Here is a 25,783-nt window from a genome sequence, read left to right as displayed (position 1 = left end):
ATTGATTCCCATCAAATATAAATATGCCTTATAAAGATATACTGCCCTGATATGAGGTATCTAAAATAGTCAAACTCACAGAAGTAGAGAGTAGAATGGTGCTTGTCAGGGGCTGAGGGGAGGGGAAAATTGAGAGGTTCAATGGGTAAAAAGTTTCAGTTATGCAAGATAAGTTGTAGAGATCTGTTGTACAACACAGTGCTTATAGTTAACGACACTATGTCAATACATCTTTAAAACATTTTTAAGAGGGCAAATAACATGTAAGTGTTCTTAGCACACACAAAAGTTTGGACAGCATAAAGGGAGGCATTCTTCACACCATCTTGGAATGAGAAATTGAAGCCTTTTTGAACATACACAATCTAGAAGACATGGGTTATAGTACTTCATTTTCAACAAAAAGCAAGAAATCTGAGAATGCACTAAGATCCACATTGATCATCCAGAACTGGTACTAAGGTTACAGCACTCAGTTGAAGACCAGACAACACTATGCACTCACCATCTTCCAGTCCATTGAATATGCCAATGAACAAGGCCAATTGCAGCTATCCAGCTTCTTTTCCTTCATGATGGAAAACTACATACATATACGTGAGAGAGATTCAGAATTAGTAAATCAACTGTTCAGCTACACCAATCAGGAAAACAAGGATAGACAGGACCATGTGGGGCTGATAGGTGTCCCAGATTCCTATAGTGGCCCTCGGCTGCAATTTCTGCTCACATTTACTGATACTGATTTACTTATTGAGGCCTTCAAGGAACAACAGATACTTCATATTTGCTATGTCTTAGAAATCCTATTTGAAACCAAGAAAATCCTGAAGCAAATGTTCAATTTTATGCATATAAAAACTTCTCCCTCTAGAATGCAGATTGCTGCAGCCACTAAGGAAAACAGTGTGGCGGTTCCTCAAAAAATTAAAAATGGAATTGCCTTATGGCCCAGTGATTCTACTTCTGAAAATATTTCCAAAGAAACCTGGGACACTAATTCAAAAGAATATTTTCACCTCTATGTTCATTACAGCATTATTTACAATAGCCAAGACATGGAAGCAACCCAGGTGCCCATCAATAGATGAGTGGATAAAAAAGCTGTGGTACATACACACAATGGAATACTACTCGGCCATAAAAAGAATGAAATCTTACCTTTTGTGAAGCATAGATGAACCTAGAGGGTACTATGCTAAGTGAAGTAAGTCAGACAGAGAAAGACAAATACTGTATGATTTCACTTGCATGTGGAATTTAATAAACAAAATTTTAAAAAAACTAGAAACAGACTCCTAAATACAGAAAACAGACTGACAGTGTCAGAGGGGAGGTGGATTGGGGGGCTGGGTGAAAAAGGTGAAGGGATTAAGCAGTGCAAATTGCTATTTATAGAACAGCCATAGAGACGCAGATCACAGCATAGGGATTATAGTCAGTAATATTGTGATAAATATGTATGGGGCCTGGTGGGTACTGGAAGCAGCAGGGGGACCACTCTATAAAGGAGATGATTTTCTAACCATTTTGCTGTACATCTGAAACTAATACAGAACAATACTGAATATAAACTAAAATTGGGAAAAAAATGTTTTAAAAAAAAACAAAAACCTGCCCCACCCTACACAGTTTTGCTCAGTGGTTAGATCATCGGCCCCCAAACTGAAGGGTCTCAAGTTCAGTTCTGGTCAAGGGCATATACCGTGGTTGTAGGCTCGATCCCCAGCCCTGGTCACAGCACGTGAGAGAGGCAACCAATCAATGTGTATCTCTCTCACATCGATGTCTCTCTCCCCCCCCCACCCCTTCCACTCTCTCTGAAAAGCAATGTAAAAAATGTCCTCCAGTGAGGATTTTTAAAAAAACAAAAAAACTTGTCCCTCCAAAGAGATAACAATCTGTGGTGATTTCGATGGGAAACTAGATGATCTCTTTTTGATCTTCTACAAGAACAGTCTCTCCTCAGGGAACAACCCAAATGTTTTTAACGGTGATTTTGTAGATCAAGGAAAAAACTTCATAGGGATCCCAATGATCCTGTTTGTGAGTTTTCTTGTCTATCCTGGTGACCTGTACTTGAACAGAGGAAACCATGAAGATTTTTTTATAAAAATGAGGTATGGCTTCACAAAAGAAGTCTTGCATAAATATAAGTTATGTGGGGGGGAAAATCTTATAAATCTTGGAAGTTTATGCCTGGCTCCCAATTGATACAATTATTGACCAGAACTTCACTGTCATACATGGTGGGATATCAGAGTCCACAGATTTACTTAACCGTACAAAAAGAAACAAAATGAAATCTGTGCTGATGCCACCAATTCCAATAGAGGGAGCCCATATTACTCACCTGAAGAGAAATAAAGTAGGTACACCTCGGGGAGTCAGATTCTGAACAGTTCACAAAGCATGAGTGGAAACAGGTTTTCAATATTCTGTGGAGCGATCCCAGAGGCAAAAGAGGCCATATACAAACACATGTTGAAGAGGAGGCTCCTATTTTGGACCAGATATTACCCCCAAGATTCTTAATACCAGTTGTGTACTAAGGTCTCATAAATGTAAGCCCTAAGAGTATGAAATCTGCCATGACAGGAAGGTTATTACTGTATTTTCTGCTTCTAATTATTATAAAGGCAGCAACTGAGGAGCTTACATCAGGTTGGGTTTTGGTATAACCCTTCGATTTTTCCAGTACCATGTAACTAAGGCAATGTGCTTAAGTTAAGGTCTCTTTATCAAAGGGTGAATACTATTAAAATTAGTACCAACAGAGTATTAAAAGAGAGAATGATTTCACAAAAAACTGACCTCATTCATGCTTTCCAACTTTAAGACTGAAATAAATCAGGAAAACTTTCTATGGGCCAATGGGCTTTTCCCATGGAGAACCCTTGAGGGCTGAACTTACCCTGGAGATCCCCGAGTTTTCATCTGGTCATCACAGACAAAGATGGAAATATTGACTTCATGTCCTGCTTCTATGATATTCATATTCAAAAGCTGTGAAAGAGGTTCAGTTAGCTCTAATTGAAACTCTGTACAGATACCGATCTTACCTGCAAATCATCTTAAATGTCATTAACTCTGATCACTCAGGCCTAATCTCCATGGAAGAATTTCACCCCATGTAGAAACTTTTCAATAGTCACTACCATGTTCATATTGATGACTCCCAAGTCGATGAGCTCACTGAAAGAATAGACTTAAAGATGGAAGCATCAACTTTAATGAGTTTTTCAATTTAAAAAAGTTTTTATTTTTTGTCTCTGCTTATTTCCATTTTATTTTTTTAATTTTTATTTTTCAGTTACAGTTTACTTTCAGTATTATTTTGAATGAGTTTCAGCTGTATGGCATAGTGATTAAATAATCATATACTTTACAGTGTTCCCCCAAACATTTTCAGTACCCAACTGGCACCATACATAGTTATCACAATATTACTGACTATATTCCCTATACTGTGACTATTTTGTAACTACCAAGTATTTAATCCCTTCACCTCTTCCTCCCAGTCACCCAACCCACCTCACCTCTGGCAACCACCAGAATACTGTGTCTACGAGTCTGTTTCAATTTTGTTTGCACATTTATGTTGCTCTTTAGATTCCACATATAATTGAAATCATATGGTATTTGTCTTCCTCTGACTGACTTATTTCACTAAGCATAATACCCTGTAAGTCAATCCATACCATTGCAAAAGCTAAGATTTCCTTCTTTTTATGGCTGAGTGATATTCCATTTTATATACACACACACATACATATATATATATATATATATATATTGTACTATACAGGTTTTTTTATCCACTCATCTATTGATGGGCACTTGGGTTGATTTCATATCTTTGGTATTATAAATAACGCTACAATGAACATAGGGGTGCATGTATTCTTTCAAAATAGTGTTTTGGGTTTTTTCAGCTAAATCCCCAGAAGTGGAAACACTGAGTCGTAAGGCAGTTCCATGTTTAATTTTCTGAAGAAACTGCATACTGTTTTCCATAATGACTGCATCAAACCGCATTCCCACCAACAGTGCACAAGGGTTCCCTTTTCTCCACATCCTCACCAACACTTGACATTTGTGGACTTACTGATGGTAGCCATTATGACAGGTGTGAGATGATATATCATTGTGGTTTTCACTTGCATTTCTCTGACAATTAGTGATGTTGAGCATCTTTGCATATGTCTATTGACCATCTGTATGTCCTCTTTGGAGAACTGTCTATTCATGCCCTCTGTCCATTTTTTGATTTGATTGTTTTTTAGCTGTTGAGTAGTATGAGTTCTTTATAAATTTTGGATATTAACTCCTTATTAAATGTATCACTAATGAATACTGAGGTATTTCACACTGTTATGCAGAAGGAACTAGATGGAAGGAAGGGTAACCATTCCCATAATGTCTATCCTATGTTGGACAAACTTATCTAAAAAAGTAAGTGGAGGGGGCTGTTAGTAAAGGGCAAAAGGGGTCAAATATATAGTGACAGAAGTAAATTTGACTTTGGTGGTGAACACACAATGCAATATACACATGATGTATCCTAGAATTGCACAGTTGAAACCTATATAATTTTATTAACCAATGCCGCCCCAATAAAGGTAATAATAAAAAAGTGGAAGAGAACTCACTGAAAGGGACAAGCAATTAAGGGAGACAAGGGTGTTCTGTGGGGCCATCCTCTGCCACAGTTAATTCCCACATGAATCTTTGGAGAAAGCATGGGTGCTAGACACTACATCATCAAGAACTCCAGGAGGAGCTTACTCCTCCTACCTCCCATCTAGGGTAGAATGCCATGCCTGACCACATACAGGGGCACTGTCATAGCTAGCTCATTTTGAGAGCAACTCTACCACACCAGAAAAAGTGACATTGCTCTGGTTGAAGTCTGACTGCCACAAAAAACATGGAAATAAACACTGGTTTTAGCTCCCACTATTTTCCAACTAGGATGCTAGATCTCTAAACTAGATGGCAGCTCAAAGCTCCAGACAAACCTAATCTTTCCTTTCTTCTTTACTTATACCTGAAATATTCGAACAAGGATCCAAATTCCCTCCATCAGACCCATTTCAACTCCCAGTAGAGGACAGATATAGACCTTCTTCTCTAAGATAAACAAAAAGGAGAGGGGGAAAATACCACCAAACATGCAAAGTGATAAAGCAAATCAAATGAAGGAGAATGAAGAGGCACAACCTTAGGAATTGGAACAAGTGCACACCTTTGAAATATGTGACCACTAGAAATGGAAGAAAATTTTAGATATTTCCCAATATGTGTTCTCAAAAGAAGAGTCAAGAGAAAAGCAACCACACGTGAAACCACAACAGACCATCAAGAAGTCACAATATCCTGACATCAGAAAAAAACTAAATGGTAATGAAAATGTATACTGAAAACACTACAATGGATGTAGTGAGTAGCTGTTTCAATCCTTCTAAAAATGTAATCAGGATTATAGAAGTCAAGCTCAAAATATTCTCCCACAAATGCAGAAGAAATTAATAGGTTAATTTAATAAAAGAAAGGATAAGATACATGGAGATCAAGAGCAAGCAGGGAGAGGAGGGAGGAAGTAAAAGCTTTGTAAGTTTCTCATCTCCCACAGGCAGGAGTGGCCTCAGAAGAGCTAACGTTGCTCCTCTCTTACCAACTCCAAGTTCAAAGTCATCATGTCAGTAGCTTGAAATCAGCCATGGGGGAAACATTTACACCACAGAACTCAAAAATGCTACAAGTAACGCTTTTCTTCCAGAGAGCACTACTGCCCCACAAGATATAGTCAGTACGCACTCTTTATTGTATGTGTATATTTTTACATTGTGGTAAAACATACATAAAATTTACTATTTCAGCAATTTTTAAGCATGCAATTCAGTGGCATTTAGTACATTCACAATGTTATGCAATCACTGTCTATCTCAAAAAATTTTCCATCATCCCAAATTGCAATTCTGTACACCGTATATAATAATCTGCATTCCCCCACCCCTAAATCCTTGGTAACCACTATTCTACTTTCTGTTCCTTTTAAATACCTCATGTAAGTGAAATCATACAATAATTGTCCTGTTGTTATCTGGTTTATTTCACTTAGCATAATGTTTTCAAGGTTTATCCATGTTATAGCATATGCCAGAATTTTCTTCCTTTCTAAAGCTGAATAATTCCATTATCTATGTGTATCACTTTTTAATCCATTCATCCATTGATGGAAGTAAATACTTTTTAATACTTGTTGATAATAGAAAAAAATATGTTTAAATAATTAGGGTCAGCAGAAACCCTGGACTTCTTACTAATAGGGTATATGTATGTCCAAACAGTTACTTGGAAAATAACAGATAAAAACATCTTGAAACCCACTATCAGTGCAACGGGTCACATACCCTCACTAACATGGGCAAAGATCCCAGAATGTTGTGCTGGAAGCCATCACCTGCCAAGTCTTGGTGCAGGAGTTAATAAATAAACAAACATGCACAGAGCACCTGTTCAACACCAGGCAGGGTCCTTGGTACAGTCAAATGCATCATCTCATTAATCCCCATGAGCTAGAGATCTTCCCTATTTAAATCTGATATGCACTCTTTGAACCAACACTACATCAGTATTTAAACTTTTAATGATATAAATGAACTGGGTTCTTTGTTAATTTACCTAATCGAGGTTGGATTGACAACTATCAATGGGGTATCTATTGTCTAAACTTTCTATGTTCTCATAAAAGAGAAACCAGGTTCACAGAGGTATGTTGATGGGAATGAAACAAGAGAATTTCAAGAAATTTCTGCAACCTCAGGATATTCATATTCCTTTCACAACAACACAAGGGAAGAGGGCAATTGTTTCTGCTTTCCAGATAAGGGAAAAGGCTTGAAGCGGTCATGTGACTTACCAACCCAGCCAAAGGGACTGGAAGTAGAAAGCAATTTCACTGAAAACCCAGTGTCTAGGAAATTAGATTACCAGAAGGACGGAAAGCTATAGGCAGTAAGCAACTATCATACAGTTTCATGGTTTCCCATGACCATGGCGATGATCAGGAGCGCTACGGTAAGATTTTGCCTCCTGAATGTATCTAGCTTGGGATAGGGATTGTAGAAGGGAAGGTGTGGTCTCAAGGAAATCAGGCAGTCCTTACACTCTAAGTATTCCCCTAACTTTGCCCTTTTGTCTTTCAAATGAAACAAACCAGAAAGGAGCAAGACAGTGGTGGTTCTCAGCAATGGCTATACCACTGGAACCGCCAGATCAGCTCTAAAAAAACACTGACACCGAGGACCACCTGGACTAACTGCAGCAGAATCTGTGGGAAAGCAACCAGGAGTGAATGCAGATGTAAAGCCACAATTTTCAGTAAGGGAACGCAAACTTCTGTCTACATCAAATATGAAGGGACTTCCAGCTCTGCTACTTTTCTTGTGACCATCATTCCAGGGAGTAAAAGGCCAGAGACGGAATGACTAGGAAGTGGAAGAACATACAGACGGTTCACAAACTGAACATTAAAATGAAAAGGAGAGCAATGCAGGCAACTCCAAGAACACCACTTCATCCATGATTAGGCCAGTGATCCAAATCTAAAATGGATATTGGCTAAATCCTCCATGGGTTTCTTTTCTTCCATTCAGTTCTTTCTGGTATTTTTTACTTTGTTTTCTCTCTAGAGGTGATCTCTGTGGATTGTGCCAAACAAGCTTATTCTGATTGATTCACTGCTAGTAAGACACTTTCTAAGATTACCCAATCTCAGTGGGATTGTGGAGAGGATTCCCAGTCCATTCAGAGGTAGCAAACCAATAAAATGTTGGAATATATTATCAGGAGGCCGCTGCAACATTACAGTTAATACACTATCTTCCCACAAATAGACTAGAAGGATAGAAGCCCTAAATAGCCCAGGATATTACTGAACTTGATTTCAGCTGGATGCCAATGCTGATTAGCATGGACATTTTTTTTCACTTCTCAAAATAAGTACACAGCCTAGTTCACTTAAACTGTGAAACATAAAAAATTGGTCCTAGTCTGAGCTCTGTTCTCTCCTTAAAAAAGTAAAGGAAAGTGAACTAGCAACTATTATTCTGTGAACTGTCTCCTCAAAAAGAGAAGCTGCTATTGGAAGCTCTGGACAAACTTCAGCCAGTTATGTCGTCCTATCTACCCACAAGGTATCACCAGATGAGGCATCTGTTATGGGTTGAATTGTGTCTCCCAAAATAATGTTGAAGTCCTACCCCCAGTACCTGTGGATGTGAACTTATTTAGAAATAAGATCTTTGCAGATAATCAACTTAAGACAAGGGTGAGCCCTAATCTGATATGACTGGTGTCCTTATAAAAAGTGGAAGTTTGGACACAAAAACAGACATTTACAGAAAGAAGACAATATGAAGACACAGAGAGAACACCATCTGTAAGTTAAGGACCACCTGAAGCTATCAAAAGCCAGGGGAGCAGAATAGAAAAGATTCTCCCTCACAGCTCTCAGAAGGAACCAACCCTGCTGGCACCTTGATTTCTGACTTCCAGCCTCCATAACTGTGAAATAATCCATTTCTGATGTTTAAGCCACCAATCTTGTCGTACTTCATTACAGCAGCCCCAGGAAACTAATATAGTATCAAATGAAAGTAATGATTTAAAACCTGGTGGACCATTCAAAACCAGACCAGTAATCCAGAGACCTAGGTGAAAAGAGGTATTCAAGGTGATATGTCAAAGGCGGCAGGCACCACACAGAGATGATTAGAGAAAGTTAAAGAGGAGGAGGAAACAGGACCAGGAGCAATCTCAAAAAAACACAAAGAGGAGATTAGGTTCACTGCTCAACATGGATTTAGCACCCACTATGGCCCAGGCACTGTCCTAGGTGCTGGAGATACAAAATGAATAAGGAGTTCCCAAAAGACTTTTGGTGATAGCAGTAAGCAGAGTGCTTTGGGATCAAAGGGGTAGAGGATCCTCACGACAACCTGGGATTTGGACAAGGCTCCCTGGAGAATAAGATATCTAAGCTAGATTTGTAAAGGTGAGAATTGACAGGGTGGACCAAAAGATGCCTACTTTCATAAAGAATCCAGGGGCCTCTTAGTACTCTGTTGAGATTGTCTGATAGGATGTGATTTTAAAAAAAAAAAAAGGAAGAGGCACAACCTTCACACTCACTTGAACATAAAACACCACCAGTATGGGACCTCTAGAGCTGGAGGACACCTACAGGAATAATCAGTAAAAGCAGCAGCCACATTACAGAGCAGAGGGAACCATGGCCAGTGGGAGTAACTGACCCCTGCCTATGAGGACATGAGACCAGAAGGGGAATTAAACTGCACATGCCACATGGAAATAAGTTGTATTTGTTCATAATACATGTGAGACGCCCCACGCCACTGCCACCTTTGAGAACTACCAGAAAAACAGAGGACTTTGCAGGGGCGCATGATAGCAAGTGGGAGCAAGCCAGAGAAGCCAATAGTAAAAATTAAAATAATACAGATCATATAGAGATGTTGTAAAAAATGAAGACGTATAATATTTCAAAGCAACTGCAACTGAGATATACCACCTGCACCCCATCTATCAATGTTTGATCCAATCTGCATTTGTATTTACTTTATCACCCATCTTGTGTTAATTTGTCATCATCATCACTTACCAATACTCATTTCTTGAAAGCAACCTATTTAGGGAATGATGGCTCCATACCACAAATGAGGCTGCTTTAACGATTCTGGTGAATCACAATCTAATGGAGATGGCAGTGGCTGCAACCCTGAGCACAAACAGGCATGACTTGGGCCTCCTTTGTGCTGCAGCGCTCTGCTGATTGGGTCTAATGGAGGAGTCTGAAGTATTTACCTTCTGTTTTCCTAATGATGTGAATGTCTTCATGAGGTTAATGAAACCATTAACACAAGCCAACTGTGAATGGCTTTGCGTATAAAACCACCTAATCTTAGTCTTATGCAAACACTAGGGGTTACTATTATTGTGGTGGTTTTGTATTTGTATTTGTTGGTATGTAAAACATCAGGGTTTTTTTTCTTTTTAGGGCCAGAATTAGAGACCACCAAGGACCTGATCTGATTCAGAGGTTCCTAGACTGCAAGGTGGACACCAGCTGGGGGTGTTTAAGGATACAGCCCTGATTTGGTTATAGCCTTTATGGTCTCTATTGCCCCCTGCTGTCCTGCAGAGGGAGTTAATCTCCAGCAACGCCTTAGGAGATGGAAAGCACCAGAAGACAAAATATGAACAGATATTGTTTACTTTCACTTATTATATGCTTTCTAATTTAATACTTAAAACATTCCCATGGGTTGGTTTTATTACTGACATTTTACAGATAAAGATACTTGTCCTTACTTACCTAAGGACATAGGGCTTGTGAGTGGCAGATCCAGGACAAGTTATAAATCTGTCTAACTCACAACTGTTATTACACTCCCACTGGGAGACACAGTATAGTGAAAAGCACTCATACTTTCAACCAGATAAACTTGGGTTTTGATTTTAATTCTCCAACTTAAGCTGTTTAAGATAAACTTAAGCAAGTTATTAAATGTATTTGAATTTGCCAAATCATCATACCTACCTTGGAGTACTGCTGGGAGGGTCAATGATAAAGTAGGCAAAGCACAGGACCTGGAATACAGTGGCTGCCCAATAGATGGAGGTCCTATTTGGGGCCAGAGACAGAGGGCTGAAAAGGATCTTCTTTCCTGTGGCTCAGTGGTTGCTTCATTCAGATTCCTAGGAAGTTTGTAACTCAAGTCACTGGGTCAAAAAAATACAAGAATGTTCAAATAGTGATGCCAACACATCTGAATAGCTCCTTAACATTTATAAACCACTTTTGTGTATATTATATTTGATCTTCACAAATAGGTACCTATAAATGCATAAACATGCCACAAATAATTGAGGAAACTCACAACATGCTCAGCATTACATTACACACATAAAATACACAGTTGAGTTTCATCTTCAATCTATAGGTTGGTATTATTATTTTCCCTATTGTACTGATAAGGAAACTGAGGCTTAGAAAGGTTGAGTAACTTTCCAAGAATCACTGTACTAGGTAGCAGAGCTAAGACTTGAACACTGGCTCCTCTGACCACAAAGCTCATTTCTCCCAACCACTGACCTATACTGCCTTTCTCTGAAGTAGGCAGGGCAAGTATTACCCTTCTACTATAAACATGAGAACATTCTGACCCATATAAGAGTAATCAACTTGCTCAAGAACTCACAAGTTGAATTTGGGAAAATTAGGCCTGAATGATGATCAGGGGTATCTACAACCAGGAGTTAAGTTCTTTGTCTCTGAAGAAGACCATAGTGAGGTAAGATGATCATTCTCCAGGTATAATACAGATAACACTTATGAATCAAATAAATCACATTTTATTTGCCTCTAAGATTCTTTTCAAACTTTGATTCTTTAACACCATTCTTAATGTAGAAGGTCTCAGCCTTAAGAGTAAAATAATTTTTATTAAGATAAATATAAAGTGCCCTAGCTGGTTTAGCTCAGTGGTTAGAGCGTCGACCTGCAGATTGAAGGGTCCCTGGTTCAATTCCGGCCAAGGGCATGTACCTGGGCGGCAGGCTCCATTCCTGGCCCCGGTAGGGGCAAGTGCGGGAGGCAACCAATTGATGTGTCTCTTTTACAACAATGCTTCTCTCTCCCCCCACCCCCTTCCACTCTCTGAAAAGCAATGGAAAGAATATCCTCGGGTGAGGATTAAAATAATTAATTAATTGATTGATTGAATATAAAGCATTAAAAAAAATTAAATAAATAAATAAATAAATATAAAGCAACATTGGAACAAGGTTCTATGTGTGTTGCGTTTACAGTATGACAGCTGGGGAAAACTTTGTGAAACCAGTCAGTATCCAAAAGCATTAATGTCTAAAGATAAATTAATAATAATGGAAAAAAACAGTTATTTATTGAAACTGGAATGAGGTAAGGAAAAAAATATTATCTCTTTGAATATCTGGCCCAGCAGTGTCATTATAAATTAAAATATATGATAGATCAGAAATAAATTGAATGGATATCTGCAGCAGAAATTAAATTACCAAAGAAAAACTGCACATTTGGGGAACTTTATGAACATGGAAACAACTATGAGAGATGGCTTTCCTTTGCATTCATTTCTTATTTAAAATCTTTTAAAGAACAAATGTGATACCTCCCACTCATTAGCTCCTTTTGATTATTATGTATTTTCCAAGAGCTGGACAGTGAAGAGAGGCATCTCCAGCAGTAAATCCAGAAAAATGTCATTGTCATAGCGTCAGATACATAAAGACACTGCAACACAGGTAATAAAATACATAACCATAATGTCTACTTACAAATTTATCAAGTTGTGGATATAAATCTGAAACTTGTAACCATGGCATAAAACAAAGCTCAGTTTAGTTATAATTATGAATATCATAAAATCAGAATGGAAAAGAAGCCTTTATAAATATGAACTCTGTCATCTTTAAAGATGGCTTAGGTTTCTATAGATGAAGTTCTTCTTTGTAAGAAGAGTGTGAATAATATACAAATACAAAAAAAATATTGTGTCTCCTAAAAGTTATATACAAAGGGAAACTTTAATTACTAGAGATCTTACTATTTAAAATAAACCTATAGCTTGTCCCTTCCACTTTATAAAATGAGAAATAATGTACTGTTCCTCAGATCCCGATGGTTTATTTTTATTTTTATTTTGTCCTTTTAATGTAAATACTTGTATTTCTTCAAACAAGACTTTCAAGGTCCGAAAGTGTATTAACTGAGGAAAGTTTGCTTTAAACACAGACTTTCCTGCTTTTCAAGGAGAGTTGCCCTTTCTGCGACCACAGCATGAATGAAGACACACTTGGCCATTCAGCAACACTGGGCCAGGAAATTGCCTGTACTTCATAAACTACTATGGTCACCACCACATACGGACAACACAGAAAGACGGCAAGTGTCCAGGAGCTAAGAAGGAAATTTCCCATTTATTACAAGATGCTTTTAATGTAGGGAGCAAGCGGGAGTCATCTTGACAGCAATGAACATCCCAAATTCCCAGCCTTTCCTCTCTAAACCAGTGCTCTCCTGATCGATTAAACAGGCATAAATTTATCCTACACACCATACTCCCTTCGCAGCTTATTATTTCTGCTACCTCTTTCCCATTCCTGATGGTGGTATGATGTGTGTAAGACTCTCCTTATCTCCAACAATGAGTCTCTTGGAAAAGAGGAAAACATAGCTATTATTTTAGTTGTCTCTTGAGACATATAGAAACAGGGAATTAGGAGAGGTCCTATTACAAAAGCCAAAGCAGACCCAGGTGTTCTCCACACCTTAGGTTGGTTGGACATGACACCTGAAGCAGGCAAATATGCCCAGGATGTTCACGTGTCAGAACAAAGCCTTATCTTTCCCCTAGCAAGGAAACTTTCAGAACCCAGCGAGTACAGTAGCTGTCTACCAGGCCAGAGAAAATTTCCAGTCCCAATCTTTGCCATGTGTGAGGATAACTTTGACATTTTAGTGTATACTTTTATGTGGGAGAATAAACTCCTTTCTTTTAGAAAAGAAGACTGGGGAAGATGTTTTTATTTTCAGAAATCCTTAAGGGGTAAAATCAACCCAAACAACCTAGAGACGGAAATCAATAAATCACACACCAGAGCTTAAGATTTCATTGTATACTAACTGTGAGCTGGGAGAGAAGTGTGGCAGAGATTCATTTGCCCCCTACATGGTCTCAGACTAGAATACCCCTGGAGCTGAGACTGCATTCCATAGCAGGACATTCCAGGCAGACCTGAGATTGTCTTCTGCCTCCGCAAACAGAAAGTCTAACTCAGGAAGCAAGAGACATCTCTTTATAGCACCTTCCTGATGTGTAATCTATAAAAAGGAGTTGGTGCTTTTTTTCCCTAATGTTATAACATTATATAAATGTTAGTGAGAATTATTATTTTCTGGAATAAATGCAGTAGAACTTAAAAGGAAAATATGTCAGTTTTATGGTGTGCTGTGAAGAAGACTGGACCTATATTCAGAAGACCTCAGCTCTAACACTGCCATATACTACCAAGTTCCCAGGGCTCTCTCTGACTCTCAGTTTCCTCATCTGTAAAAAGGGGTGACTCAAAGGGTTGTGAATTGACAGACCCTGGACTGACTGTTCCATGTTTCTAAAAAATTTGAATTTAATCATCTTTAAATGGGGCACATGCTGCTAGGCAGCCAGAGACCATCACTTTTTTGTCTTATACCTGGTACTCCTTCCCACATTTATGACACCGACCTTGCATTTGTGCTTAAAATTCAAGAATCTTTCCCAGTTTTGAAAAAAAAATTAAAATCCAGTGTTTTGACCCAGACAGCTATAGCTAATGTCCCTTCTTTGTCTCTCTACTTAACTATCTCAGCTTGAGCTGCATTTTGAAAATGAAAAAAGAGGTATAGGCAGCCAAATGGGAGGAAGGAAAATCTTATGTTAAAGTGTGGCAATGTGAAGCGTCACACCATGTTCCAGAAATGCAAGCGGTTGGGTACAACTTGACAGAAGGGTGTAAGGGGAGAAGGAGAATAGAAAAATCGAAGTGAGATGTGTAGCAAGAAGCAAATCTTGAAAGGAATTGTGAACCAAATTGAAGACCTTGAACTTTGTCCTGAAAATTGAAGGGAAATGGCAGAAAGGGAATGGGGGTCACTGAAGGTTTTTAATCTGTTGGATTTCTATTTTAAGCCTCTCTACTCTGGAGGCCACATGGAAGATGGACAAGTACTTTCCCCAGGAGTTCACAATGCTGGTTGCAAATTAGAATCATCTGAGAAGCTTGTAAAAGTGCCACTAACCTAGCCTCATGCCAAAAAATTTGTATTGAATTGGGAGAGGGGGAGAGAAAGGAACAGGTAATTTTTTTAAAGCACGAAAACCTTACAGACTGAAATTCTATCGACTGTATCAAAGAAGGTTCCTACCATTCCAAGAGAAGCGTGGTATAAAGCTGTTGGCTTTGTGTCTTCAGAGCCCAAATCTGGAACAAGGCTTGAAAAGCACCTCCAAACAGCTTATATCACTCTTCTTTAAACTGGTTTTATTCTTGGGTGTATTGAGCTTCTCCCTGAAAAAGCATAGCATTATTTCAGAGAACAATTTCAAACTTCTATTTCAGAATTTCACAGTATCAAATCATTTAGATGTGAAATGCCAGCAGCTCCCAGATAAATGAAAAACCACTCTGCAACCATCAGCAAACCCTAGTCCCATCCTATAAAGGATTGTTTTTAATCAATCAGTTAATGAGCATATATATAAAACCTTAACCTGTAGTATTTTCCAAAATGCCAGCATGGTAAGTGAGCAGGTCCCCTACTCATTTTCTGCCTCTCTCTTCCCTAGTCCGAACCTGAGGAAGCTTGTTGCCTTGTTTGCTTGTGTTTAAAGCTAATATTTATTGAACACTTCCTATGAGTCAGGCATTGTGCCAAGGCCTTCACAAATTAGTATTTATCACCATTAACAGGAAACTACAGAGAGGAAAAACAGCGGGCTGGAAGGCACAGGGCTAGGAAGCAGCGGTGTCAGAGCCTGAGCCCAAGTTCCCCGCTCCTGCATCTACGCATGCGCTCCGCCCGCATTCCTCCCCACTGGTTATACCTCGTCTCCCACCCGCACCCCCACACCCCACACCCCCCACCCGGCTGTGGGCAGGACTCCCTCTGGGTTCACAGGTGTGTGAAGAGGGGGGCTGAGTAGACACACAGCCGGGGGCGCGGCTCAGCGCCGAGCATCGACCGAGGATCCCAGACCCCAGGTCGATTCCCGTCGGGGCACAGGCCCGGCGCCGCTGGATCCCCAATAGGAGGCGGCCGATCTCGTCATTCATGTTTCTATCTCTCCCTCTCCCTCAAATCAATAAAGATATATTTTAAATTAAAAAAAAGAGTAGACACACAGCCCACCGCCGGCCCTCGCTCCCGGCGCCCTCCGCCTGCCCCCGGGGGCGGCTCTGCTGCTTGCGATGATTAGACGGGGTTGGAAGAGAGGCCCGGGAGCCTCGGAGGTCACCTTCTGAGATGAACTTGTACCTTACAAACAAACTCTGCCTCCCGAGGGTAAAGGAAACACTCGGGCCCCACAGGCCCGTCCACAAAGGGTTTCAACATCCCCCACCCCGGCCCTCCAAAGAAACTGAGACATTACTCTCAGTTTCAAAACGCTGTCCAAACTCAAGCCGCGGGTCGTGGCGGAGGCCGGGTCAGACGTTCTTTCCCAGCGCTCGCCCTGTTCCCGCGAAAGCGCAGCGGGGGCCTCGGGCGTTCGCTCCCCGTAAAAGCGCGCCTGCGAGGAGGGCGAACGCCTCCTGCCTCGGGCGCCAGGCCGGTGCAGGCCTTGCTCCAGCAGCGCACGGCCCGATGCTCTCCTCCTTCCCCGGGCGCTGTGCACATTCAGGGCCCCGGCAGGCTCCTCAGGAAACTCGGCAGCATCTGCGCCGCACTGCCGACCGGCAGGCGAGGCCCGGAACCACGGCGCCCGCGCCCGCGCCCCGCGCCCCGCGGCCGGCTGGCGGCTGGAAGGCGCGGTTCCGCCCCGGCTCCCTCGGCCTCGTGCTTCGGCCGCCTTGCTCCCGGCACCTCACGCTCGGGGCTCCCGGGGCACGTTTAAGAGCAGGCGTGTGCTCAGCGTCGCCCGGCAAGGCCGTTTCTGAGAAAGGCTGCGGGGTCCTGCGGGGTCCCGCGGGGCCCGGGGGTCCCTGACCTCGGGAATTCCCACCAGGGAGTCGCCGGACGCCCCGACACAGCCTGAGCGGTCTGGCCTCGAAGTCGGCGCTGGCGAGCGCGGCCCCGCCCCTGCCGTGCGCGCAGGCGCGCAGGCGCGCAGGGGCCGGCGCAGGCGCACACGGCGCTCCAGGTTGCTCCGCCCGTTTCCCATTTCTGAGCGTGTTCGTGGCTTAATGTTTCTTCCGCTGAGCGCTAGTGAAATAGAGAAATAGTGAACCAGTGAAATAGAGCGCCTTTCCACGTCCTTACTACAATCGCTTTCTTTTTGTGACTCTTCTGTGCATATACTTTGCCCGTTTTTAAAATTAGGTCGTTTGCCTTATTTTTTTTATCATTGTTTATTCAGGCGGTTAAATTTTTCCGTCATAGATGTCTAAATAGTTTTTTCCTTTTTGCCTCCTGTCTTTTGCTTTCATTTGTTTTGTTTAAACGTACGTATTTTTAAGTTCGGGGAGTTTAATATGTCAGTCTCTTGTTGCAGCTGAGGTTCTTGTCGTGCTTAGGGAGTTCTCGCCACCCGTGATGATGAAAATAGGCTCCCAGATTTTATCATTTTACATTTCTACATTGAATTCTTTAAGATGTTAACAATGTATTTTTATCGAGGTAAAATTCACGTCCCGAGGAAGGCAGATGTCCGGGGTGTGGCGCGATGGTTTCTCACAGACACGTGCACCCGAGCGAGCAGCACCCGCGGGGGTCCAGGGCGGCTCCGCGCTGCAGCGCCCCCTGGTGGCGCCTCTCGGTGACGCCTCCCGGTGACGCCGCCGGCGCCCGCAGGCCCCAGTGACAGCCACGGTCCTGACTCCTGTCGCATGCGTCGGTTTTGCCTGTTACTGAACTTCATATCCAGGAATCATACAGTGGGAACCCTTTCGTGTCTGTCTGCTTTCTCAGCACGATGTTTTTGCGACTTCCCCGTGTCATCGCTAAGCCCGCGCGGCTGTGTTCCAGGAGGGTACCTGCGGGTCTCCGGCCGGTGCACGTTTGGGCTGTTCCCGGGCCGGGCTCGAAGGAGTAAAGCATCCGCGAGCGTTCACGTGCTCGCGTCTTTTTATGGACAGACTGATGTTTTCATTCCTCCCTATGGAAATAGCTAGAATTGGTATGTCTTAGGGTAGACGAAGATTTACACTTATTAAAAAGTTTAAATAAACTGCCAAACCTTTTTTCCAGAATGACTGTACCACTTGATACAAGTAAAAATGAGAGTCCCTGCTGCCTCACGTCCTCACTGTTGGCCGCGGTCATAACCTTCGCCGTGTAAGCAGGTCTGAAGTGGCTTCTCGCTGTGACTTAGACCTGCGTTTCCCTGAGAACTGATATGGAGCCCCTTTTCATCTCCTTAGTACCATCTAAACTGGGCTGTTTGTCTTTTAATGAGTTGTAGGGTTCTTTATATGTTCTGGATACAACCCTTTTGTCAGATCTATGCATTGTGAATATTCTTTCCCATTTGTGGCTTTTCATTTTCTTAATGTCTTTTGATGACAAGGCATATTTAATTTAAATAAAGTCTAATTCATCCATTTTTTGTTTGTAGTTATTTTCATTAGAAATCTGCATTCTCTGAGTTCACAAAGATGTTCTCCTATGTTTCCTTCTAGAAACTTTATAACTTTACCATTTAAATACAGGTCATTGATTTATTTCAATTAAGTTTTGTTTATAAGTATGAAATAGGCCTTGAAGTTCATTTTTTCGCAAATGTTGTTCCAGCACTACTAAACTGAAATCTTCATGAGGGAAGACTAGTCCCATCAGAATGAACAGATAAAAAAACAATTACAATACCTAGAATTGTCAAAGATAAGGAGAACTGGGCATTTTTATACAAGCTGGTATATAAATGTAAATCATAAAGTGATAGTAGTTTTCTTCAAAGCAATTTGGCAAATTATCAAGATCCTTAAAATACATGTAAACTTTGAACTAGCAATTAATTGATTTAAAAAGTTGAACTTGCAATTTAATTTCTAAGAATTTATGCTAAGGAAACAACTCATATCCCCAAAGATTTATGTACAACAATAGTCACAGGATAGAAGTAATGCAAACGTCCAAAATCAGGAGATAGGTAAAGTAAATTATGGCATGTATAATTAATTTTACAATAGATAATTTCACATAATATTTTACTTGAGAAAGAAGTATAAACACCAAACATCATTTTACTACATCTATGCAAAAAGATGACCTAAAAGATCAGAGGGAAATATACCAAAACATTCTACTCTTAAAAGAGTAGTTTACCGTCCTGGCCAGTGTGCCTGCTGGTTGAGCACTGTCCCATGCACCAACATGTTGCCAGTTTGATTCCCGGTCAGGGCACATGCCCAGGTTTAGGGCTTGATCCCCAGTAGGGGTGTGCAGGGGTCTAAAATCAATAAAAACATGTTTTTTAAAAAAAAGTAGTTTACTCTTTGCACCCATTCATTCTTTAATCCTCTACAAAATTTGGGGTTAGGATTATAGATAGTGGTGTGTGTTTTCTATCTTATATTTCCCTTTTTTCTCTACAATTAGCATATGTTGCTGTTGTACTAAGAAAAAATATAATAATATTAAAAGATTAAAAGGGGAGCCTCCAAAGCCGGTATGTGTTTTGTTCACACATTTTTCCCCCACCCAGCTTGGAAACAGCTGTGTCTCCGTGAATCACTACTTGTTTTCCCTTTGCCCTGTGCAGAGATGATGTGGCTACGTGGCAGATTTACAATTACTGCTCCTCTGCTCAGCACAGCTATTGTTTTCATCACAGCTCTGGTAGGTGTGTGTCGTGTGGGCAACGATGGAGAAACAACGAACAGCTCATCAACGCTGCCACAGAGTCAAACAGGAAAGAAAAGGCTATGTTGACAAAAAAAAGACCATTTGTAGCAGGTATATCCAGAATTTCAGCTTTCATGTAGAGAAGACAATTAGGGGAAATTAGAATTGCATTAACTGTCCATAGGTTAGAACAAATAGAACTTGTCTCCTCACCTGCTCCCTCCCACCTCCGTACAGTTTATGCTACCATTTAATTTTTGTTTTCAATCCTCACCTGAGGATATTTTTTCCACTGCTTTTCAGAGAGAGTGGAAGGGAGGGAGGGAGGGGGAGAGAGAGAGAGGCATCGATGTGAGAGAGACATCCACTGGTTGCCTCCTGCATGCACCCCAAACCAGGGTCAGGGATCGAGGCTGCAACTGAGGTGCGTGCCCTTGGCTGGAATCAAACCCAGGACCCTTCAGTCCGTGGGCCACTGAGCCAAACTAGCCAGGGCTCTGCTACCATTTTATACATTTGCTTTGCTCATGCAGATAAGAAAGGGGACATGCTGTTTCTTGTTCTGTTTCCTCTCTATGTCAGTGATATAATTTTAGCCCTATCAACTGGCCCCAATTCACTGGTGCCTGGAACCACAGGCTTCCCTTAAACCTTGAGCTGAAAGCACAACTCATAGATAATACTAGCTGTCACTTAAGGGTGCTCATTCTATAATAGGCACCTTTCTGGGAGCTGTGCACATGTATTAATACATTTAATCCTTATAGTTCTGAGGTAGGGCCTATCCTCATTAGCAACATCAGGGAACTGGAGCTCAAAGACGTGAGGTGAAATTGTCCACTGTCCCACGAGAAGTATTCCAAGATTGGAAGGAAGTTTGTCTGGCACCAAAGTCCCCTTAACCTTCATGCTCAGCTTCTCTGACATCATCCCTACATCCAATCCTTTAGAGAATGCCAAGTACCATTCCTATGGCAAAAAATTTGGAAAACACCAATTACAAAAGCACTATATCATTCACACATCTGTCATTCGTTTTTATTTATGGTGTTTCTGACATAGAAAGCATTTCCCTCCTTATGTATCTGCCTTGCTGATGTACTTTGATTTTCACACTTCTAGGTGATATATAGATGTAGTCACCTATATTTACTTCAGTTCTTGTCAAACATTTATATCTCTAATTTGGGTGGGATTTATTTCAATGTGGCATGAAGTAACTTTTTCCCACATTCTTTAGTGGGATACCTAGCATGGCTTATGATACATTTATTCTTTTCCCACTGATCCTAAATGTGACCTTTATCACATGGGCTGTCTCAGGATTCTTCCTTCTATTCCATCAATATGCCTCTCAGCACTCCATAGATTGTTATCCATAGATTGATTTTTAACACATTTTAATATTTTATTGGGAAACACCCTTCTAAAGTATCACTTTTTACAAAGTTTTTCTCAATATTTGGAAAATAATTGATATCATTTGATGAAACTTATTTTCCTTTCATTCAAACACTTTTGTCGGTCTACATTTAAGAGTGGCTTCCTAGTAACCTTCTGCGTGAATGAATATTAAAGGACACAGAGGTGGAATTTTGTACTTTGCCATCTTAAAAATTATCGATTATGAAGAAAGGAAGATCAGACCCCAAGTCCCTAAGACGAGGCTGATGGCGAATCACAGTCTTTTTCTTTTCTTTTTTTCCAAATAGAAGGTAAAGCATGGGTGTGCCGAAAAGAAGATGTATTTCTTAATCTGCCCTCTGTCAATAAGCTTCTTTTCTTTCATCTCCTTGGGTGGTATGATAGTTTTATGATTTTCCCGGCACCTTCATAGGCATGTTCATGCAAAGCTGGGAAAGGCTACGCCAGAGACTGCGAGCCCAGCCCTATTTTAAACACCGCAATTCTCTCTCATTGGGCTACATTAGGGGGGTTAGGGGAGCCGCTGAAATACACGGGGCAGGCTGTCCATCCCACCCCTCTCCTCCTACACGGCGCCTTTTCCACAGACACAGACACACTAACCCGGGGCTCACAAGGGTCAAATGGGGGAAATTTGCTACAAGCACTCGGCCACACATTTAAAACAACACCGTGATTAGTTTGAGGTTCATCAGGGTGATGAGTTTTGTCATGAGGCCAAACACGCCCTCTAACCTGAAGGAAGGATCACTCAGAGCATGTCATTCAAGATGACAGAGAAGACCCGGGGTCACTCAGTTCTTTGCAGAGCTCCTGGTTGTAATTACCTTTATTTACATGGCCTTTTAATAATTTTCTGCTTGAATCAAGGAATTTGAAGGAAAATAAAATAACTAGTATCCCTGTGCAGCACTGTTTTCATGCATGAATATGTTCCCTGGATAATTTTCCTAGAGAAAACGTCGATTCAATAGAGAATGCTGAGAGAGCAGGGTATGATCTGGGCTATAAGTTAACAGCTCATACTATTAAACAATGTGGATCACTCATTAATGAGCTAAATACAATGGACAAAAAATGCATTTTCCTCCTTCCAAGTCGTTGGGTGAAATACTTATTAGAGCGTAATTAATTTGCAGCCTGAGAGAGAACATTCTCTAAAGTATTTTGACTTGATCCTGCAGTAACGGAAGCACACTCTTTCGTATGCAGGCGTCATAAAAGCTGTCCTTTATGCTCTTGCTATTAACAATCTGGTACTTGCAACTACAAGTTACTAAAAATATTGATGGAATGAGCACGGGGTTGAGACGCTCGGAGCTGAAATCCTCCGCCCAGAAGCTGCTGTGGGTTTTGAAATCACCCGCCGTCGCTGAGTCAGTTGTTCACGTGCATGTCTGCTGGGGAGCAGGCTCAGCTTGTGCCAGATCGGGCAGATGTTGCCTCGTGTTCCAAGCCAGGGACAGATGCTCTCTAAAAACACCTCCTTCCTCACTCACGCAGGCACCATATTGTTCTGGGAATGAATGCTTTACTCCCAACCATAGGGTGGGCCTGTATTCATTTATCTTTTATACCATTCCTGGTTCCAAAGAAATAGATTTGTGTTTATGTCACATTTTAGGAGGGGGCGCCTGACCTGGTGCCTGGGACAGAGTACTCAACAGATGCTGAAGGGATGGATGATACAGTGAAGCAGCTCAGAACCCCTTTCCTGGGAATATATTGTAAAATACTAAAAGCCCAAAGCGATTGGCTTATTCCTGAGTACCAGTGCATGTCTTACACATTTTATTTATTTCCACAATGCGCATCCTTACCTAGGTAGACGACAGTAATATATGGAAAGACAGCGTCCTTTGCCAACATAGCCCTCAGCTTCTGTCTTTCTGAGCTTTTCCCTCCATGTCTCCCCCTAGGATCCTTCTCACCATCTTTGCTCAAGCTATCACCGCCTCCTCCAGTGATCTCCTCATCATTTACAACAATCTGAATTATTTAAGTCCCAGCTGGAAAGTCACCTCTTTTGAGAATCTTTCCCCAGGAGCCTGCCATCCTTCCTTATTTTCACCCCTCAGCTCTTACGCACTGTAGGTCTGTGCTGGTTGCCCTGGCACTTCTAGTCTCCCTTCTTTATAGTTATTCTCAAGCTACTTATGGTGCACAGCTATTTTTTTCTCTCCTTAATTATGAATGCCTTTCAGAAAAGCAGTTGTCCTGTCTTTTAGACACACTCCCTTCCACTGTCCCGTAGGGTTGATTTCCCTACGTTGCATACAGTAAGAACTCAATGAAGGCTGAACTGTTCAAAGATCTCACCTCATGAGGTATCAGCTAAAGCTCAAAGCAGTTTTTTGCTCTTGGTTCTGAGCCACAGCCTTCGCATCGGCGCTTCATACACACACATTTTCCTACAACCACGGTCACATTTCCGTGATGTATTCTAACTGATCTTCTCTAAGGCCTTCCTAACAGGACCTCACAGGTAATTTTATGTCAACACAGACTCATCCATGCTCCCTTCCCTCTCTGGTAAATTCAGAGCCTCCTACAATTCTTCGTCCAAATTTCCTTCAGAGCCTTCCTTGCACTCTCCACCTTGCCCCCCATCTCCCTCTAACCAGACAGAACCACTCTGTCCTCAACCCCTGTAGAGCTTCGCTTATGCCTCTGAAAGCACTCCTGCTGTAATCTGCTGTGTATGCCTCTGCCTCCTCCACTAAATTGTGGGCTCCAAGAGGGCAGGAGCCAGCTCTTCTTCATCTCTATGCCATGAGCATAAATGCCAGGCACCACTTGCAGCGTAATCGGGCTACAGGGGGAAACATGTCATCTCTGTTATTCCACGGAGAGACGGCATCCGTGGCAGTCAGAGCACGAACGCGGAGCCAGGCTGCCTGGTTCAAAACCTGGCTCTGCCCTTGCTAGTTGTAACTTTGGACAAGTTAATCGACCTCTCCGTGCCGCAGCTCTCTCATCTGTAATATGGGGATAAACTAACACCCACTTCTCAGCGAGATCCTGAGACTTCTGGGAGGCAGTATTTGTCAACAGCTTAGAAGAATACTTGGCACTAAATAAATGTTTGTTGAAAAATAAATATTATTCAAGCCCTACTCCTGTGCCACATCATTTGACAGAGAAAAAAATACAGCTCAAATTCAAACTCTTAAGCCTGCTTTTCTCCCCCAACTGTTTTCACCAAGTATCTGTACAGTCAGTGCCCATGGACAGTTAGAGCTCAGTTCCCCACCCTGACGACAGGGATTTGGGAGCTGGAATCGATTTCAGAGATCGCTGAGTTTAAGCTTCTCATTTTACTGGCGAGGAAACCAGGCCGAAGAGGCTTTCCGAGGCGCAAGGCTCATTCGCGACAGCACTTTGCCAGCCCCGCGCTCTTTCTGCACGTTCTCAGACAATTCCGGAGAGCTGGCACGTGGCGAACATTATGTGGAGAGAGAAAAGTGTCAGCAACACTCGCGTGAGCACGAGGCCGATGCTGATGAAGGCTTTGTTCTTATTCAAAACAGGCCTGATTATTTCCCAGCCCAAGTTGGATTCTACTCCTTCCAGTGAACCACTGGGCCCTTCTCCTTGGATAAAATTACCATCAGTTTCAGAAAATGCCTCTAATTGCTTAATGAGTGGCAGGAAGAGCTGCAGAATGTGAAATTGCCTTAGTGTCATCTGGGGAGAAGCTCTTCGATTTTAGGCTTCCAGCGGGAGAGCACAAAATGACTGTCACTGTTACAAAGTGGGGATCTCGTGGAAGGGGGTGCAAAATGGGCAAGCTTTTTTTTTTTAAGGGTGACAGTGATATTGCAAAGAAATTCCTCATGTCTGAGGGGGATGCTTCGGGCTACACCTCCAACCTCTGGAGATCAAGTTCACTCTCGGCTACCCTCATGGGTGCTTCAGTAGGACATTTTGAGATGCAGTGAAACAGGAAAGTCAAGGGCATGAACCACGCAGTGGGCTCGCGTTCAAAATCCTCAGCCGTGATGTGATGTCTGGTCCTAAAGACACAAGCAAAAGCAAAAGCAAAACCGGTGTGGTCTCTTTTAAGAGAAGATTCCTGGTTTTCTGCCTGCACCTTTTTGACAAACATGACATGCAGCTGGGAAAGAGCATTTTCATAAATGTTTCATTCTCCCTCCTCCAGGCAGAGCATCGCTGGAGCATGAATTACGGCCGCTTGGCTGACAAGCCCCTTTCCATGAGCACATCCTTTCTCATTTGCCGTCACGGTAGTGCCTCCGGTGGAACCGAGTGGGTGCAAAGAGCTCAGTGTCGGAAAACACCCGTGGCTTCTGCCACTGCTGACCCATCCCTTGTCTGAGAGCTTACCAGGCAGTTGTTTATGTTTTTCCCCCAAAGCCAAGATGAACAAGGCTTTCTTCCCTTCCTGCGTGGGTGCTGCTGACTTCTCCCTCCTACGATTCCCCTTTCAAGCACTATTTCCATTGTGCCTTATTTAAACAATAAATTACTGTTAATGCTTTTTTTAAAAGGTGAACAACTTCCATGGTTGCTGGGTGATAATATTCATAGCTGACGCCAATCAGGAGAATCTGCTCTCGGATGTTTCCCATTGCAGCTGTGAGCACGGCACTGGAGGGGACACCAAGGAGAAAAGAACACGGTGTCACCCCAAACACATACCTTCTGCTAGCCCCATTCATCTCTCCTGGAATTCCTGTCCCTTACACATCCCTACCTATAACATAAAACCACCCACAGAACCCATTT

General features: G+C 41.9%; 1 pseudogene; it reads left to right on the top strand.

Annotated features, from left to right (window-relative positions):
* Positions 1-374: 374 nt before the first annotated feature.
* Positions 375-18,104, top strand: LOC107546598 (serine/threonine-protein phosphatase with EF-hands 1 pseudogene; annotated as a pseudogene).
* Positions 18,105-25,783: the final 7,679 nt, after the last annotated feature.

Source organism: Miniopterus natalensis, chromosome 12, assembly GCF_054644295.1.
Source record: "Miniopterus natalensis isolate mMinNat1 chromosome 12, mMinNat1.hap1, whole genome shotgun sequence".
Classification (NCBI taxonomy): domain Eukaryota; kingdom Metazoa; phylum Chordata; class Mammalia; order Chiroptera; family Miniopteridae; genus Miniopterus; species Miniopterus natalensis.
Note: the sequence above shows the minus strand (reverse complement) of the source record. Positions and strands in the feature narration are given on the sequence as shown.